The 13,428-nt window shown below is 33.5% G+C and overlaps 1 protein-coding gene and 1 long non-coding RNA gene across 6 annotated transcripts in view; both read left to right on the forward strand.

Moving 5' to 3' along the window:
* Positions 1 to 13,428, forward strand: part of Rbp6 (RNA-binding protein 6) — a 590,474-nt gene that overhangs the window by 20,521 nt on the left and 556,525 nt on the right. The gene's annotated exons all lie outside the window — the stretch shown is intronic.
* The window catches only part of LOC114937653 (uncharacterized), a 152,520-nt gene that overhangs the window by 1,071 nt on the left and 138,021 nt on the right, over positions 1 to 13,428 (forward strand). The gene's annotated exons all lie outside the window — the stretch shown is intronic.

Consider the following 13,428-nt stretch of genomic DNA (forward strand, 5'->3'; position numbering starts at 1 on the left):
ATTCCGACGTGCGAATCTAACGCGAGAAAATCGGTAGAAACGGGGCGCTTAGCTCTTTAGGCCCGGATCTATATATTCGAGTTTCATGTTCACCATGTAATGCTACGATTTTGCGACTTGTATTTGTCTAATACACACATGAAAATCATATACATATATAAATGGTTTTGGATTTTTTCTAGCTATATTTAATTTTTAGTACTATACGTAATGTTAATAGTTTTCTGTAAATTAATGAAAAATCTGTCAAAAATCTTGCTTAGATTTTAGAATCTTCTACGCGAATTTATATATTAAAAATAGTTTTTATTATTTGTATTCTCTTCAAATCACTTGACTGGTATTTAAAGTCTTACTGTTATAATTAGAATTTAATTAAAATTATTGAATTATTATAAACGTCTAATTTTGTTAGATTTTAGAATCTCCTGTACGAATTTATATCGACAAGCAGATAGATCCTTATTTGCATGCTCTTTAAAGTTTAACATTGCTTGGATTTTAGAGTTGTATTATTATATAGTTATATTTATATAGTTATATAGTTATAATTTAATTTGAGACATTAAAATTATTAATAATGAAATGTTGGAGTAAAACTATATAGTTGCGTATATCTCAAGTTTATAAATTAATTTATCGCACTATAAAATATATTAAATCACAGTTCCCTTACTATTTCATTACGACTCGCTGTACTCTTGGCCAAGTTTTTCTGAAAAAATGCCACCGCGCGGCGTTTACATAATCCGGCACGAAGCTCAACGTGCGTGCGGAATCCGTCACGCGGTTCTCGCAAATTTGCGGCTAACCACGTGGGCGGCTGATATTTTCGGGCGCTTTCATGAACCACGGAGCAGAAATTTATGCGGACCCCTGGGAATGCGTTCGCGGAAGCGTGAGAGAAAGCGGAAGGAATACGACAACTTTAATCCTTGGTTGTTAGCGCGGCTTGCACGACACAGCCGCTCACGTAGAGCATTTTACATGCCACATTAGAAAATAAAGTGTTATTCTTAAGGAATATTTTTTTGCAGTTAGTTTTTATATCTCGTAAAGTTAGGTTGTTTTGTAAGTGAGACGTCTGGGAATATCTTTTTGCAAAGATTATTGTTTCAAAAAGCAAATGAATTTACTCTGTGTTTGAATTTGGTTTATTATGCCAAAATTTTGATTATACACACATTGAAAATTTGCCAAGATTTATATAATGCAGATACTCTAAATTTATATGTTTATTTCTTTATACATACACACACATACAATTTTTTTAATACTTTTTACATTGTGCTTTTTAAGCAATATAAATAGAATTTTTTTTTATATATTTTAATTAATTGCAAATAGACTTTGCTTTGTAAGTAATAATCAATTAACTCTTATTGAATTAATTATATTAAATAGAAATTTTGTCCCTAAGAAAAAAATTGGCGGAAGAATTGATAGCAATTGAAAAAAATCAGATTAGTTTTAGATTATTTTTATGTATATGTAAAAAATATTTTTTGGAAAAATAATGTGAATACGTGTTCTGCACAAGAAGTGTTAGTTTGCAAAGAGTTAATCGAATGAAGATGCTTGCGCTATGTGTAACACTTTCGTGTCAGCCTCTCTTCGTCTCTCTCTCTTTTTCGTCGCGTCATTCCCGATCCCTTCCTGCGCTGCTCGTCCGTCGAACTAAGTAGATTACTCAACAAGTGGCTGCCAAACCTTGCACGGTCACCGACCGTCACAGTTTTAATGCCGAACATTTTCCGTCACTCTGCCGTGTAAATCGAACAGTCGTCGAACTCTGAACGTCTTTATACTTAATTAATTTACTCTACTAGTGATATTAAATTATCACTAAAATGATGTAATTAATAATTTTTATAAGACTCAATTATATTAGGATGAATACATTCTGAAGCTCAATAATTAAAAACAATTTAAAACATAATTTTTTTATTTTTTAATTTTATTTACATTAATTTTATTTATATTAATTAATAAATATTGTTCTAGTATTATTAAAGATTGTGAGATACCTAATTATCGCTTAAACATTGCTTAATTGATGCGTTTTGATTCTGTGGCCGCACTATTTGATGATTAATTCTTATTTATTGACAATAAAGCTTCGCCGGGTTTTACAAGCTTATCAGTTCTGTAATTCGGTCAGCGGGAAAAAGCTAAACGCGCGGGAAACAAGAAACATGCTTGTATATATAGATTCGATCAAGTAGGTTAGTAGAAAATCATTCTATACATCGTAGTGGTCTAACAGTCGCGAACGCGTGGCGGAAGTTTCGTCGTGAATATTACATATCACCGGCCGCAAACGGTAACGATTTCTTTCAGTCGAGGGATTGCCACAAACTAGGTAGACTGTATTATCGGTGTTATAGACGGAGGGACAGACGTGAAATGTCATCAGGGAACGATACTGTGATGTAAGAATATTAAATGCTGCAGTTGGACGAAGTATATACATCTAAACTATATCCGAATTATACAGGATTAATTTAGGGGAGACAAAATCTGAAAATTTGTCAGAAAATCGACATTGTATGTCTGTATATGTACGTATGTGTGTATGTTGTGTGTAAAAATAATTTTTTTTTATTAAATTGAATCTACTCTCTAATTATGTTGAATAATATATAATTAAGCAATTTCATATTTTTTTCAATTAATTATTTTACAATCTTTTTGTTTGTTAAAAGTAATAATATATGTTATGCAAACAAAAACATTATCGTTTATGCAATTGTGAACATTGCGTGAGATTGGAGCTAGAGAGTTAGGTAAATGAATTCCCACAGGAGAAGTCGGGAAAGAGAAGAGTAAATTCGCGTAGTTCAGTCCACGCTTTCATACACGCTACATTTTTCAGACATTGAATTTCCAGCTTGTATTTCAGACGAATTTCCAATTTATCATCCCGCCGTTATGCACATTACTGCACTTGTTATTCTTATATCACGGTATACTCCTGCTACTTTCTGAAACTCCAGTCTTTCTTTCTTCACCTTTCCTCAGTTTCTCAGTTCCTTTCAACCGCGACGGACTCACCAGACTCCTTATTGCTTCTTTTTCTTCTGCTTGCTCTTTTCTTCTCTTTCCTCCCACGATGTTTTGTCTTATTTCCCTTTGTCTTTACCTCTCGTCTCATCTCCCTTTATCTCTTATTCTCTTCTATCTACTAAACACCCTACGAACCTTCGAGGCCGTAGCCGAAGGTACTAAGTTGAAGGTACTGATGGCCTTGCGCGCCTTTTTGCCATGAGACTTCTTCCGGTACAGTCGCCACCAACATCTCCGCATTATATTCTTTTGAGAGTATCAGAATCAAGCTGTAAATTGTTATTACGACAAAATAATAGTTTATTGACAAATAAAAATCAGGTATTAACTAATATTTCGAAAATTTTTTTCTTATGAATATGAAAATAGATATTTAAGTCAATATATTAAAAAAAAAATAGTTATATGTTGCTTTTTTTTCAGTAATTACATATTTTAAAAAATTAATAAATAGTATTACCGCAAACATAAAATTTTCAATTTTTTTGTTATTATTAAAAATTTTTATATTTACTATTTTTTATATTTTTACATAATATTTTATTTTCATTTAATTTTTATTTTATTTTATTTCCATGGTAATTTTTAATATCGATATTTAAAGAAATCATTTTTTTGTAATTATTAGATATGATATTGTAATATAATATACAATTTTCGCTTCTAAAATTTTGAGGTTTAATTATGCAGTATGTTTTTTTTACTGAAAATGTAATAAAAAAGATTAAACTAAAATTTTATTTTAGTTAGGTATATATTTAATCTTTCAGAAATAATATAAAGTTATTTCGAGTAAAATTATTGGCTCGATTTATATTGATGTAGAATCAATATCTATATGATACACTCTGCGAATGCATACTCTTACTTAGTCGCCGCTAAAAATAAAATATATGCAAACTTATTTTGAGACATGATGGTCCGTGAAATATGCGTCCGAATGCAAGTACGTACGCGCGCGTAATTATGCCCACATAAATCTATTAAAAAACATTGAATTGTCAAAAGCGAATCGTAGAATGTGCATGAAAAATATCAACGATATAGATTTTGATTGAAAACTCCAACGTGCGTACAAAATATTTTAAGCTAAATACTGTTATAGATAAAAGTTATAATAGTTCAGAAAGAGAGAATTGTCATCGATTCAGTTGGCTTACATTACGTGATACGGGCTACGATATTAAAACTTTACTATTAAATGGTGTTCTAGAATTATTACAAATTGATGAATGAAAATTTTTATTAAATTTTATTTATAGATACAAACGTTCAAAGTGTGTATTAATGTTAATGAAAATATATCATCGGAAAATTGAAGTTAAACGAAGAAAATATAGAGATGAATTTATTAAAATTTAATGTACCGACACTTTTCAAATATATTTGCCATATGAAATATAAGTTTATAAATAGATTAGTTTCTTGTGCAGAAAAATACTTCATTAAATTTCTATAAGATATTATTTGTTTCTTAACTGAAACTTGACCAATGATTGATAATTACTACAGCTGGTAAAAATATAACAGCGCACGCGTGCATATATACATACGTCATTACGTGTGCATCCTACACTCGTCATACCTAACGCATTATTCCGCGGTTTATGCGTCACGTTGCATTCGTTTGTGCGTTCTATCCCCACTTTGACCCCGTTATATGCATATACGTGAGCATGAAACTCCCCTCGTCCTTTCCTTCCTATTTGTCTAATAGTATACGTCCGCGTGTTTCTCGCTGCGATAGCACGCGTATACGTGCGAATTCGCTCGGTGAGAGAGGAAAATGAGCAGGGACGAGGAAACAGCGCGTTGCTGCGCTATAGAAACTGAAGGGTTGCACATCGCGGGGGACGGCAGGGGCTTAGGCGCGTGTGTAAGCGACGTGTTAATGACATTACGTAATACCGAGCAAGCCAATCAATATGGCAGACACTGTGTGCACTCCGATGTACGTCATGTCTCTCCGCGCGTTATTGCATCGGGCAATGTCAGTGCTGCATCCGAGTGTCCACGTACGATGGAAACTCGTCGGTTCTCGACACACGAGGTTGGCCAGGGGTCGAGATTTATAAGATTCGATATGTAAAGTTATTCCCTGAAAAAAAATTTCGAGATTAAAACATATTGAACGTAAACGCGAGTCTCAGAAAACGCGTAAAATAAAATAAGTCAAAAAGAAGTCTGGTTTCTCTTTCTGAAAACATTATTGCAATATTTTTATTTTGTAAATTTTTTTAATTGAAAAGAGTTTTGTTTTGTTAAATTGTTTAATTCTTATATAGCTTCTATTTAAATAATTTTCAATCGAAAATTGTTGTGCTTTGTACATATCGTGTTGAGATTATATCGGTCACCGAAATAGAAATAAATTTATTATTGTTATCGTATTTGTTTCGTTATCGCGCCAGTCAAAATTTGCGGTGGTTTGAATTTGCAATAATTGCGTATGTGAAAATAAAATGACAAGTAGTGGATTCGTGGTTTGAGTCAAAAGTCAGAATTCGGTACATGGCAACGATTGCGAGGAGAGCCTTCGAGGAAATGCAGAAATAATTGTAAACGAGGCATGTCCGGTACAACGAAGTGACAGTCGCGGCAGGATGCAACGGTATGCACCGCTGCACGACCATGCGCATTGGACAGGACGAGGGGGAACGATCGGATGGTTGCGCGATCGATCATTGCGTGTTAGGGTTCTACGTGACGAGGTGTCACGACATTTCGCTGTCATGTCCAGAGCCGTAACTAAAGTCGAGCCATAACTAAAATGAGAATAAATTCGCGCGTTATCTATATGAAAACTGAATTAATTATAGCACGAGAATAATTTAATAATTATAATTGGCAACATTATAATAAAGTTACAATATAACACTTTTCAATTAATGCTTTAAATAAATGTTGAATATTATATAATACACTTTTCAATTAATGCTTTAAATAAATGTTGAATATTATATAATACTATATGCTCTCTCTCTCTCTCTCTCTCTCTCTCTCTCTCTCTCTCTCTCTCTCTCTCTCTCTCTCTCTCTCTCTCTCTTTTGTATAACTGTGTCTTAGAAATTATTGCTAAAAATTAATCGAGTTATTTTTATAACTAATATTTGTGAAAAGCTTTAATATTTTTTAAAACTTAAACATTATTGTTCTCTAAAATATATGTATCGTGGAAATATGAATTTTAAATTGATCGAACAGTTCAACATAGCGCGCAGTAGCAGTTCCGGAACACTATATATGGAAGACTGTGGGCCAGTAGTTGATTACCATTACCGCAAAGTGGGTCTCTTCGTGTTGCGTTGCGCAGGATTGCATGCTCGATCACGTGCTGCGGCTTACGCACACGTTTGTCATGCGATATAGCGGGGAACAAGTTTCCCCGCTTTTAAACGCCCACGGAGACGATCAGCTGATTCCCGTCAAGTTTTTAAATCCACGATTAGCATATGTGCGTATCGCGTATCGTACACACGATCCTTACATAGTATGTGCGTAGGCGATTCTAAACTCTTTTTTCTTTTGCAGAGAGCATATATTTAAATAATATTTTTTTAATAATACAATCAAACAAAGATAAAATATATATATTGAAATCCTCTTCTTTATATCACATTTTTTAATTACGAGGAACAATAGAGTTCTAGTAAAACAAAATAAAAATCCACAGATTTTATATATCTTGTTCGATTACGAAACGAAAATTGGCTCGATTTTTGCTACCAATCACATTCTGTTGACAGACTGTTCGATTTTTGCTGAAATTCTACCGACGTCACGGAAAAAATATGACAGATTCTATATCAAATCTGTCACTTTTCTGCTAACAAAACTTGTAATAAACGTTTTGTGAAATCGATATAGGCTTAGCTGTCTCTCGGTATTTATCTCGATATTTATCTGTTTTAATACTTATTTTTAATTGTTTTATTTTTTTGACTGAAATTTTGTTCTTGAGTCTATTAAGAACTTCTTTACAATGTTTTATAAAAATATATACACGTATTTCTTAGAACTGATAGACATCAGACACGCACGAATGTCAATTTCAACTTGATGTTCCTTTTAATGGATACATAAGATATGGCTTATTAGACACGAGAAGTTTAATTGCGCGGGAACATAGAATGATTGGCGACGTGGATGGAAAGAGTGCTCTATAAATCAAGTTACATCCTTCCTCCGTATATATTATAAAAATGAGATCTTTGATATAGTTTCATATATAATTATACTTCAAGATTACTTAAATGTTAAGGGAATGAAACGAGGAATCGTGTATTCTATCGTGATGTTCTTATGAATATCATATAACTATACGAGTTGCTCGGTTTGCGTCTTTCTTCCATTCACGTCGTCAATTTGTCGAAGTCGTGTAGCATCGCAACAAGGGTTCCGTTCGTCGTAAACGCGTATCGTCGCACGGTAGAAAGTAATGTATAGAACTGCATTACACTTACATACGTGCGAGAGTGTATTCGCAGGTGAAAAAGAAACATCTTTCTTTACGTCTCATTCCACGAGTTAGTAGTAAGTACGTCACGCGTGCGTGCATGCGTGATCAATCGTCGCGTGTTGTTGCGTCGAGCCGCGTGCACGGTCACGTGCCGCGTCACGAGGAGAAAATGACGACGTCATAAGAGAACTTTCAAAAATTATATGAGTGCATGCGTTAAATATGTATATTTAACATATGTACGGGACGATACGCGTTGGCGCACATTAGCTTCTTGCGTAACACTTTGATAATATAGCTAGCAAAGAAAAATATCACGTTATAAGTAAGGCATACAGACTTATTGTTAATATCTTAACTGCTTGACTTTTTTTAACATTAAAAGAGTCTCAGTAGCTTAATCTATATTAATAAATGCAAAACAGATTTATTTTTTTTAATTAGATATCTTATAAAATAGCTTGTATATATAGTTTGTTTCATGCAAATGATTTACAAGAAAAATCTTTTTTTATTATTTCCTTGAACTTGCCGTTTAAAAATCATATGACTTTTCTTATCGTATTTGTATCATTCTGTTCCTTTTCGTACATCGTAAAAAAGTTGTCTGATCGCAATTTCACGAAAATGCCTGCTCGATACATAAGTTCGTAAAGCTCGTTTCGCCCGGTTTATTCCATGATTACGTTTGCATTCGCTCAAATGGCTTACATCCGCGCGAACACATTTGGCGAACTATGTTAAATCACATCTTACACGATATATCCACGGCTCGAAATCATCGCCGCACTTTCCCGTTGAGTTTGACCTCCTTTGCTTTTGACCAATTGCAACGGGTTTATCTTTCTCCGAAAGGGAAAACATCTATCATTCTATTCCGTGTAAATTGTATTAACAAAGATATATATATATATATATATATATATATATATATATATAGGTATGAATTATTCGAGGGCGCTTTTCATTTTTAAATTTATTTCATCTTGATTTGATTTTTATAATACAAAGATTCGTTTCACATGATACACATGTTGAAAAAAATTTCTTAAAAGTTATAATAATATAACTTTTAATCTTTCGGACAACATTTATTATATTTACAAGCTAATACATAATTACTACATAGTTGTGCATTATTTTATATGCTTAGTTAATAACATTAATAGGTATTACTCAGTTAATAATATTACATTTAATAATTCCATATTTAAATTAATTATATATTAAGTTACTTATGAGCTTATCCGTAGTTTCCTAGCTAAATAAATTTGCAATAATATATTTGTAATAATAGAAATGTAATAGTAATATTAAAATTCATGGTAATAATATTAGAAATTTTTAATATTATTATTCTGTTGTATATGTATTATATTCTATTATAAGAAAAATTTTTCATTTTATTTTATTGTATATTTGTTTTATCGAGCACGAGGGCAAGTAGTTTAGCATAGAGAGATATTGCCACCCTTGGATGGTTTTTGTCGATCATCCCCGTTCGATTATACCTTCACCGCTAGCTATTCACATACACACATTAATACCACAATCTCTAGGATCGATATATGAACGAACCTCGGTTGCACAAAGTGCTCGAATATGTTTTTGCGTAGATGCGGTCGCATCGGTCGATAATCACTTTGTCAAAATATTGGAATTTGCTCGTCCGATTAATCGAAAGAGGAAGTAAGCGTTGAATTTTGACAGTTTTGTATCTTAAAATTGAATTAGAGAAATTTATTTCTCATAAGTTTAGATTTTGCTCGCGGGTCAATTGTTAGCATTATTTATAATTTATAATAGAATTAAACATTATTTAATTATGTAGAGTTGAATTTTTGAACATCGGCACATTTTTTAATGTTCTTGACGCAGGATTCTTAATGCACATTATAAGTATTTGTTTAAATTCTTGAACTTGATTGATTAATAATTTAAGTTGTATTTTTTTTATTTATGCTCACCAATACGAACAATTATTATAGAAATATTATTTATACAGTTCACTCTTCTTTTCTTGTGAATGATTTATGCGGGATCAAGAGTGAAATTCGTGCGAATTCGCTTTAAGAAATGTCGAGGGTGCGGCAGCGACACCGAGGACGTAAATCAGACGAAACTGTACCGTGGAATTAAAGGACTCTCCACCGGCCTGCGTCCTTAATGAATGTACCGCCGCCACTAATTAGACATCCTTAGTGCCGCGCGCGTCGCTTTATACCGGGAGAAAAGAGAACGAAGAGAAAGTATCGTCATAACCGCTATTCATAAGCGATTTAGGTTGCGAATTACGAGCTGAGAAGCTAAAATTTTATTGATAAAGATTAAAGAGTTTATGTATAGATGCGATAAAGAAAAATATCAGAAACAATAATTATAATTTTAAAATTTTCTAGTTTAAAATTTAAGGAAAGTTTTATTAATTGCTAAAATTATTAATATATCAAACTCGCAATTAAAATTACTTTTTTTTTTGCTTTCGGTTCTTCTTCGTTTTAGCAATAGAAAGCGATAGTATAAAGATGTCTATAGTAAAGAGCTTGTAAGATATTTCAAACATTTAGAATTCTACGAGACTCTAGTCTAGTGTTATTTGGACGTACCGTTTCTTGACATCGAAGGCAAATACTCAAAACATATCTGCCGAGGCCGACCGAGGCAAGTAATGCAGCTTCTAGAGAACGGATCGTAATATCGATACATGCATTGGTTTCTCGTCTATCATGTCGCTGGCGTTCGGCCGATCGGTCAATCACTGTAGTCCAACGTCAACGTAACAGGTTGCACTGTTGAACATCGTTTGAGGGCTGGTTGGTAGTTACCTCCGATTCGACCAGCTCCCTTCAGGGATCGAGAGTGGATACAGACTGCAAGCAGACACAGTCGGAGTAATTTCTGTCTACGAGGGTCGCTGAAAAACGGTGGTTGCCCTCTTTCCTCTCTCTTTCTCTTTCTCTCTCTAGCCTTTCCAGGAGGAATCTGGATGAAAGGCTACCACTCTAAAGCTATGGGACCTTCCGCTCTTCGTCGCCCACTATTCTGTCTTCGAAGACCGATTATGGATAATTATCCGCAACCTATTACGCGCTAAAATCTTGTCACTACGATTATTGGCGGAGCGTGAAGAAGCTGCCTTCTGTGCAATGTCGTGACATTGAATAGAGCACTCGACGCTCACCGTCGCCTTCGACTATCGACGTCGAGGCTTAGTACTTGACGAACTGAATCTTTGCCGTATTGCGAAATCTTGTTAAAACGATGACGCTCTCTCTCTCTTTTTCTTCTTTTTTTTACTGGATGCATTGATAAAATTATTTATCATTTGTCCAGTGGTTTAGCATCATTTTTAAATGATAAATCGTTATTCACTGATAGCAACTGTATATATTAAAAACAGTTAGCAATAAGAATCTACAATGTACGTCAAGCAAGATAATTTCAATATGAAAAGCTAATATGCCAATAGAAAAATTTGATTTGGAAATTTTTAAACTTTGTTCCCTGAAATTGCAATATTTTCAATAACTCATTAACTTTTTATGTAGTCTCAAAATTTGAAATTTTTAAGTCTTGAAATTTTCAGATTTTTTAGAATTTTAATATTTTTGAATAATATTAGGATTGTGAGAGATATTAAAAAAGTTTAAAATTGCTTTTTAAATATGCATTATCAAATATTTGTTTAACGACTTTAACTTTGAGACTTTTTAGAAAAAATTCAAGTGTATTTAAAATTATAAATTCCATATACATAAGATTTTGAAAATTACAAAAAAACATAAATTTTCGAAATTATTTTCCAATGGAAGGAGACAGAGAAAAGAGAAAGAAAGAATATTTTAAAGTTTAAATTTCACATAAATATCGGAAATATGGTAATTATATTCGCTACGACTACACGATTAGTTAAATAGCACAGGCAAATTGTATCGTGTGTTCGTTAAGTGCACTGCATTGCACTTTCTGTCGCAGTGCAGCCACGAGGGCTAAGCCAAGGAAAGACTAGCTATCCATCTAAACAGCTGCTTTACAATCCGCAATATAGGGCATCTAGTTAATGCGAATCGGTGCGGTATTATTTCTGCGCAAAGTCGCGGCAGCCAGAATATTATATTCGACGCGGAATTATGCCATCCATCAAAATACCGATGCCTAGGATAATTGATGCCATCGGAACGGCGACGCCAGTCACGCTAGACAGCGCATGGCGTAAAATTGAATATCGATTAGACGTTCGGAGAGGGTTCGAAATGGGGCTCGCCGTGCTAAAGTTATTAATTCCCCTCGCAGGCAAAATCTCGCGATTAAATGGCAGCAACAACGCCCGGCTTGCAATGTAAATTCACCATTAGTTTAGTCTCTCTCCTAATTAATTCTTGATCTTCGATAAAGTTAATCGTGTATGTTTTAAGATTTCAAAGTTCCAAGAAATGTTAAGATTTCAACGTTTTCAGAAGGAATCAGAATTACGATATCTTAAAGTGTTCAGAATTTAAATACAAATTTTTAGTACATGTTTCTATCGACTTTAATATTCGATGATTCCAAAATTTTTCCTATGGAATCTTTAGACTTTGAAATTTTATATTTACATATATTGAAAACTTATTTTTAAGATTGAATTGAATTAAATTATAGATTTTAAAATTGAAATTTCGATAGTTTGGAATTTTAGTATCACGATACATGACATGATATCCATCTATATACCTATATGAAAATAATTACTTCATTGTTTTATTACGTATTCGCGTTATATTCCGCTTTATTTATTGTTTCATTCCGAAACAACGAATGAAACGCGAACATCTTTGTGCAAACCCATTTCCGTGGAACGAACTGTAACTTATCAGATTTGATGAAATTTCCGGCGGCGGTTTTATCACAGGTTTTTGCAAGTGTTTACGCTCCTCGCGTCCTATACTCCGTTGGTCCAATAGTAAGACGATTTTATTTTTGCTCTTTTTTTGCTCTCTCGCCTCCTTCGCGGCAGGATCCGTTTCCGACCGGGGAAGAATGAAGAGAAAACCATTCTGCTTCGCTCTCTCTCGATCGATATTTTAACGGAGAATGGACGCGCGGACCCTCGAGAGGGTAGAAGCCTTTACGTAAACGCGCGACATGAAATCGGAAAATGAAACTCGCATCGACCTTTGATCCTTTCGCGTAACGTCGAGAGAAGGATGACGCTCGGACACATCAGAGTTCTCTATGTGACTCTTCGGACATGGAAAGCATTGTAGAGAAGATTATTTCCTGTTATATTTGGAAGTATAAAATGCGACAGAAACGCGAATAAAAAGAAATGAATTTTAGTTAAAATTTGAAAAATAAATTATTTGTAAAACATAATGGGGAACGATTGTTATTTTGCTATTTTATGAAACGGTATTTTTTATTGTGTTTTTCTACTCTTTAATTTGTCAATAAAATTTGGCAATAAAAATTTATATATATTTTATAATTACTTTAGAGATGGTTACATAACTTTATTTCGAAAATTGCATAAGTTAAATTTTATGAAAAAAAGTTCGGCGTAAAAATTAAATGTTGCTCGAAGTGTTTGCACGTGTTTACAATATAATATTTATTCTGTAATATAAAGTAAGATTCAAGACGTGTTCATTGAAATCAAGGAAATCTGTACGCATGCAGTAACATCGCAATCGTACGTCGGAATGGCAGAGAGGCGACGATGTTACGTTTTAATGACGTTAATGCACGGTTAGAGCTTTGTACATGTGTGTGTGCTAGTGGAGCATATAGCATTTGCATTTTAAAAACGCCGCTATGCATAATTAAAGTTGCAAGTGAACAAGAGTCGTTCTCTTCTCTCGATTTCTCTCTATATACTTCTGTCGCTATTACGCTCGATTCGCAGTTATCGAATTACACGCATT

The sequence above is a fragment of the Nylanderia fulva genome, unplaced genomic scaffold (genome assembly GCF_048542155.1).
Source record: "Nylanderia fulva isolate GAGA-0341 unplaced genomic scaffold, ASM4854215v1 Scaffold28, whole genome shotgun sequence".
NCBI lineage: Eukaryota > Metazoa > Arthropoda > Insecta > Hymenoptera > Formicidae > Nylanderia > Nylanderia fulva.